This window comes from Megalops cyprinoides, chromosome 1 (assembly GCF_013368585.1).
Source record: "Megalops cyprinoides isolate fMegCyp1 chromosome 1, fMegCyp1.pri, whole genome shotgun sequence".
NCBI classification, from domain to species: Eukaryota; Metazoa; Chordata; class Actinopteri; order Elopiformes; family Megalopidae; genus Megalops; species Megalops cyprinoides.
This window is the reverse complement of record NC_050583.1, coordinates 2889123-2896622: the sequence shown is the minus strand read 5'-3', so window position 1 is coordinate 2896622 and position 7500 is coordinate 2889123. Positions and strand designations below refer to the sequence as shown.

The following is a 7500-nucleotide window of genomic DNA, read 5'->3' as shown; positions in this document are numbered from 1 at the left end:
TTTCACTACTGCTACCATCCTACTACTGCACTACCACCCTGAAGATTTTAATGTTTTACACACACTGAAAACACTCCCACACCCCCGTCCCTGTGAGATGTTGTACTCCATGGTAACGCTACTTGTTTAATGTTTCGAACAAGACTTCAGTTCCAACATCTGATTAAAATCAGCAGTGTAATTATAGGTTAATTGGTTTATAAGTTTCAGGCTGCAGAAAGACATTGCAGACAAAGAGCTGGGATTTGAGCTGCACCAAAGCTTCCTGGTTTCATCCTACCACGAGGTGCTGCAACTGTGCTCCCAAACTTTGTTCTTAACCTGACAGTTGGCAGACATTTTGCTTTACAAATTAAAAAAGCATATAGGATAAGTATGCCAAGTCATGGTGAGGGCAGAGGGTGGGGGCAATGCAATAATATTTGTATTGTACATACGGCTGGCATGGCCAGCAGGTTTTATAAATTAGTTAGTTAGTTAGTTATGTTATATAACAAATAACAGTGTTAGGGTTGCTTCAGGCAACGCTGATGTACAGGAAAGAGCAGAGATTTTTGGGTATTGTGTTTCTGCTGGGATCGTGACAGGAAGTGCTAAACGTCTCCCCAAAGAAAATGATTTTAAATCTGCTTTTTAATTTTGCGCCCGGAACGCGTTCTGAATCCGTGATGCGAATTTAATTTTCACGACGCGATAACACGATAAGCCTGCTCCCTCCCGATGATGAATTATCCTGTCCGCTGCGGCCTTATTTCATTCACGGTGCGGCAAGCGCTCCTCTGGGCCCGGAACGAGCGCGGCGGAGCTTTCCGACTGCTTTCGGAACCGTCGCAATAATCGCTCTCATTAGGCGGTATCCGCAGTCCCTGCGCAGCAGCTGCTCCGCTGTAGAGAGTGCCGCTGTGACCCCGATAAAAATCTGCTCCCCTCCCGCGTTAGTCATGCCGAAATGGGGGCCAGATGTTATTCTGGACAGCAGATAATCCGGTTCCTGGCTGTTCGGACCCTGCCCTCACGGAGCTGGAGCCACAGAGGGAGGAGGGAGGACAGGGAGGATGGAAATGGTGGCTGTTAATGGAAAGTGTTCATTTTTATCAGGCTGGTTTGCGTATTAGCCTGAATATAAGGTTGGCTGTTTTCCCCTTTAACACCTTGACCTTGAAATCCCAAACTGAACATAAGGCTTGCTGCACCACAACACTCTACCAGACCCATGCATGCCCAAAGCCAGACAAGCTCATGCAATTCTCCAAAAACACACTACAAGTCCCACAATCCACTGCAGGGGAGCCCACACCAATTGGAGGCTTTAATCCATGTTGTTACTGATGACATCTTAAAGACTTACATGCACCTGGCAAAGATATTCATGTATATTCAAACACTTATTGTTATAATAGACGAGATTATATTTTTTACCCCAAAACATATGTAAATCATGTTTGGCAGCATATTGAATTTAAGACATTATTGCCTTACAATATATTGCCTCAGGGCCGGCTAACATTCAGGCTAGTGTGGTATACTTTTGTACACAGTCATATCCATGGGACAAACGCTGGCTCAAAGATTAAACAGTTTTAAATAAATAATAATGATGCACCTTGTCAATTGTTTTCTCTTGACCAACAGCAATCACAATTAAGTCTAAATTATACATTTTCACAATGATACAACAAAAATATGTTATGACATAATCCCTATTGGGGATACTGTAGGTTCTTGCCATGATAATTATGTGCCACGTATCACTGAGCCTGTGTTCAAGGGCTCGAGATAGAGTTTTATAGTCAGTGCACAACAGAGACATCAGTCACCAGATTTTTATGTCTTTCAAATCTGCCTTCTCTGGCAGCTCAGAGGAATGTTGTGAAGCACCTCGTGGTCTCTGTGGGATTGCTGAGTGACTACTGAGAAAAGTCTGCATGAGCGAGAATGAGAGAGGACAACCAGAGAGAAGGGAGAGCAGAAAGAGAGGGGAGAGAGAGGGAGGAAAAGAGAGAGAGAGAGAGAGAGAGAGAGAGAGAGAGAGATGGAATGACACAGAGAGGAGAGAGAGAAGAAAAGATAGAGAGGAGAGAGAGAAGGAGGAAAAGAGAGAGTGAAGAGAGAAAGGGAAGGAAAGAGAGAGGATTGAGATAGAATGACACTGAGAGAGGAGAGAAAGAAGAAAACAGAGACAGGAGAGAGGGAAGAACGGAGAGAGGAGGTGACCCCCTGAAGCTAATGTAGTCAGGTAAAAGCAGACGATGTCCAGACAGATTACGGTAGAACAGGTCTCACAGTGATGACACAGCAGGTCTCACAGTGATGACACAGCAGGTCACACAGTGATGACACAGCAGGTCTCACAGTGATGACACAGCAGGTCACACAGTGATGACACAGCAGGTCTCACAGTGATGACACATCAGGTCTCACAGTGATGACACAGCAGGCCACACAGTGATGACACTCAGAGCTTGCAGTGATGACAGTTCAGGTCTCTCAGAGACTATATTACATTTACCCTGATTCTGTTCACAGACACTGTCATCCAGAGCAGTATTATAGATTACATTTTTCATGTGTAATCCATTTATGCAGCTGGATATTTTCTGTGATGAAACATTTGATTTCACAGTGAAGACGCCTGCAGTCTGGCAGAGATGAAACATCAGGTCTCGTTTTGATGACACCTCAGTCTCAGGTCTCATTTTGATGACACCTCAGTCTCAGGTCTCATGCTGATGACACCTCAGTCTCAGGTCTCATGCTGATGACACCGCAGTCTCAGGTCTCGTGCTGATGACACCGCAGTCTCAGGTCTCGTGCTGATGACACCTGGGTCTCAGGTCTCGTGCTGATGACACCTCAGTCTCAGGTCTCGTTTTGATGACACCGCAGTCTCAGGTCTCATGCTAATGACACGTCACATCTGATTTATGTGTATGTGACAGAGTCACACGTGTAGAGCCTTTCACTGAGAATCACAGTGTGGTCTCAGCCTCATCATGCAGCTCTGTCGGGTTCAGTTCTGTCATACGGAGCAGTCAGGTACACAAAGGCCATGACACACGAAATTCAAGGAAAACAGGAAAGCCAGCACTCACAGTACTCACAGACTCGCACATCTGAAGAATTAGAGTGCAGCTTAAGTGTGCTGCTTCTTCTCCACTCCCTCACAGAACCACCACCACCCCACCACACACACACACACACGCACACACATGAACGCGCACACACACATATACACACACGCACGCGCACACACACATATACACACACACACACGCACCATCACTCACACACACACCCACACACGCACGCAAACACATGCACGCACGCACACATCCCTCTCTGCTGAGAGCTAAACACAGAGCCAGCACCAGTAGTATCAGACTCAATCACAGGAGGGCCAGACTGCGCTAGTTTGTATTACAAACCATTCTTCTCACTCAGTTGGTCAAATTAATTAATTAGCATCACACTGGCATTTACCCCTATGATATTTATACCCACTGATACTTTGCAATGAACTATTTCTTGAGTGTAGGGCAGAGAGATGTGCTTAAGATTTATATATAATTTGGGGAAGGAGCCACAATGACAATATGAGTTGGGGGGGGGGGGGGGGGGGTCACAAGGCAGAAATCCCACCCTTCCCTGGAGGACTGGAGTCTGACACCCCCGACTACGTCCGCCACGACCTCAGAGTCAAAGGTCACTGTGGGGGTCAAAGGGGTAGTGCTTATTGCGTAAAACCACCTCATGCTGGTTGGTCCATTCAGAGTGTTAATGTTGTAAAGGTTGGGCTTGGATTGGTAGTAGAGAGGTGAGTCTCCCTCTCTCTCTCTTTCTCTCGCTGTAGCCACCCCCCTGCTTTCTCTCCCCTCCCCTCTCTCTAGCTTTCCCTCTCTCGCTTTGAAATGTGATGAAAAGCACTTAATGCAATCCATTAATGACCGTCTGCTGGTGATTAAATTAAGAAGGCCATTGTCTCTTTGCTAGCAGCAAGGGGCGCTGCAGCGGTACGATCACCGTCTCGAGCTTTGATAGATTTCACGGCAGCTTCGCTCCCAGCCTGGCTCCGATCCCTCCGAGCTCTGCTCACAGGACCACAGAGCGCCGCTTCGTTATCGGTTCAGTGAAACGAACATCAAATGAACCAGTGATGCATGTGTGCCGTTCGCATTGATCTTTAATGCACCGGAGAGCTGCGCTACCAACTTGGGCATTGCCACGGAAACGGTTTCGGGGACGGGCCGGCTGGCCTGATTGCCTCCAGCCTGTGAATCCCCCCCCTTCAGCCCATAGCTGATCCTCCTGTCACTGCCCCCCGCCCCCCACCCCACCCACCCAGCCCGTTCCATATGCAGAGGGAGCTCAGTCTGCAGTCAGCTGGACCGCTGGGCCATAATGCTCTTACATAATATCACTGCATCTGTCTGTAACTCTGTAACAACAAGAGACAGGATGAGCTTGCAGGCGTGGAGGATTGTCCAATCCAGCCAAAGGAACCGATCACGCTTTTGGCCTGATTCCAAGAAGGGGTGGGGGTCGGGTCACACTCCCCTGAGAGGCTGCTGTGCTTGTGAACCTCTAAATTGTGGCACAAACACAGCCGAAATGACAGCTCGAGGTCTGCCGCGGGTCCTGAACCATCACCCCGCTGTCTGCAGGGCACAGTGGGGTGTGTGATCAGCCGCCGAAGCCTGCCCAACCAGCCTGCGGCCAGCTCCTGTTCTCCTGAGCTCCCTCTACAATCCTTCACAACACCTGTACATTCCATACATGATAGCATGTACGTGTCCCATTGTGTTAGACTGCGGTGGCTCTGCAGGGCGGCGTTCCTGTTGACAGGAACTCAATATAAACAGCTCTCAGAGTAATGTCCAGAGTAAAACCCAGAGTAACCCCCAGAGTAACCCCAGAGTAACCCCCAGATTAATTCCCAGTGTAAACCCAGAGTAACCCCCAGAGTAAACCAAGAGTAATCCTTAGATTAATCACCAGAGTAACCCCAAGAGTAAACCCAGAGTAATGCCCAGAGTAACCTCCAGAGTAACCCCTAGAGTAATCCCCAGAGTAACCCCCAGAGTAATCTCCAGAGTAACCCAAGAGTAATCCCAGAGTAACCCCAGAGTAACCTCCAGAGTAATCCTCAGAGTAACCCCCAGAGTAATCCTGAGTAACCCTCAGAGTATCCCTCAGAGTAAACCCCAGAGTAATTCTGAGTAACCTCAGAGTAACCTCCAGAGTAACCCCCAGAGTAATCCTCAGAGTAACCCTCAGAGTAACCCCCAGAGTAATCCTCAGAGTAACCCTTAGAGTAACCCCCAGAGTAATCCTCAGAGTAACCCCAGAGTAACCTCCAGACTAATTCCCAGTGTAAACCCAGAGGAACCCCCAGAGTAAACCAAGAGTAATCCTTAGATTAATCACCAGAGTAACCCCCAGAGTAAACCAAGAGTAATCCTTAGATTAATCACCAGAGTAACCCCAAGAGTAAACCCAGAGTAATGCCCAGAGTAACCTCCAGAGTAACCCCCAGGGTAATCCCCAGAATAACCCCCAGAGTAATCTCCAGAGTAACCCTCAGAGTAACCCCCAGAGTAATCTCCAGAGTAACCCCAGAGTAATCTCCAGAGTAACCCCAGAGTAACCTCCAGAGTAATCCCAGAGTAACCCCAGAGTAACCTCCAAAGTAATCCCCAGAGTAATGCCCTGATCACTCAGACATGTCAGTGCCACACCCAGACTTGGAAGATGCCAGTGACGCACCACACCATACTAATCACCCTGTTGCTAGGAGACGAGCTACAAGATGATGTTAAAATTAATTGAAGAAGAGAGCCGCCATTTTTCAGTGCAACACAATTTGTTCCCACAGCTTTGTGATCAAACTTCTGCCTTCTGCCAGGAATCCTGTAAAAAGCACCAAAGTGAAGCCCACACAAAACGGTGAGACTCAGTGCTGAAGATTCATCTGAGGCAGTGAACTGAAATAAACCTGATGATCTGCTGTTGCTGTAAACCCTAAACCTACTGAGGAAATAAACCTGATGATCTGCCGTTGCTGTAAACCCTAAACCTACTGAGGAAATAAACCTGATGATCTGCTGTTGCTGTAAACCCTAAACCCACTGAGGAAATAAACCTGATGATCTGCTGTTGCTGTAAACCCTAAACCTACTGAGGATTACCCGGGGAAAATAAACGACTGGAAATATCCTTTTTGTTAGCGTAACATAAATAGCTGCCAAAGAACAAGCTGTTTTATTTTAGGATTTTTTAATCTTATCAAAAATTACTTTAATTTTGTTCCCTTCTGTATTCAGAGACGGGATCTACAACATATATTAATAAACAATAATATTAATAACAATAATAATATTAATCGTAATCGTCTGACTGTGTTGACAACTTTGTTACAATACTCCACTGAGGCTCGGTTTGGTGTTGGTGGGTGAGTTTAGGGTTGGGGTTAGGGTTAGAGTAAGGTGAGTTCATCATTGGCTGCAGAGAGTAAACTTTGCACAGATTTGCAGCAGAAATCACTTGCGGATCTTGGTGTTCCTTTGACAGTTGCTGTTCATTTGGAAAGCTGCCGAGGCAGACGCTTTCTGAGCTGAGCTGATTTCCATCAGTCTGTCTCCTTCTTCCCAAAATAATTCAAAACCGAGGAAACAAAGTCTTAAATATGCGGAGGTGCAGACTTATCGTACATAAACTCATATGTGTTTAAGGAGGACAGATGAGGACTAGCTGGGAAGCTATGTTTAAGGGCGGCACTGTAGCATAGCGGTAAGGAGCAGGACTTGTAACCTGAAGGTTGTTGGTTTGATTCCCCGCTGGAGCACTGCTGTCTTACCCTTGGGCAGGGTACTTATCCAGACTTGCCATAGTAAATACCCAGCTGTATAAATGGATAACATGTAAAAAAGTTGCTCTGGATCAGAGCATTTGCTGAATGCCAATGATGCTTACATCATCACTACCTATATTTACACACATAAAATGGAAGGAGATGGAGTTCTGAGTACAGCCGAGGGAGGGCCCTAAAGCTTATGGGAGGGGTTATATCAAGAAGGAGGGGCCAAGTGCAGGATTCTACCGCAGAGTGAAGCAACAAGGGGGAGTGGCTTATATCAGGGGGTGGGGCATACAGGAGTGGTTACATCATAAAGGAGGGGCCTAGTGTAGGGGCCTACAGCAGAGTGAAGTGTTGAAGGGGAGGGGCCTAAAGCAAGGAGGCGGGGCATGGAAACAGAAGAGTGTGACCTGGGAGTCTGCACCACTCCCGCTGACAGTGGACTGGGCTTGTACCCCGGGGGAGGACAGATGGGAGAAGAGGAGGTAAAAATAAAAGCAAGAAGGCTTCAGGCTCCAAATTTCACATCGTTCCAGAAGCTTGGCAGAAAACAAGCAGAAAGATCAAGTAGGCTTTTTTCCCCCAACATGGGAGCGAATCTAGCCAGCGGAGAGTGTATTAAAGCGTCTGCCTTTTCATGTGCGTCA

The 7500-nt window shown here is 47.2% G+C and overlaps 1 protein-coding gene across 1 annotated transcript in view; it reads right to left on the bottom strand.

Moving 5' to 3' along the window:
• Positions 1 to 7500, bottom strand: part of aatkb (apoptosis-associated tyrosine kinase b) — a 61776-nt gene that overhangs the window by 28924 nt on the left and 25352 nt on the right. The window lies entirely within an intron of this gene.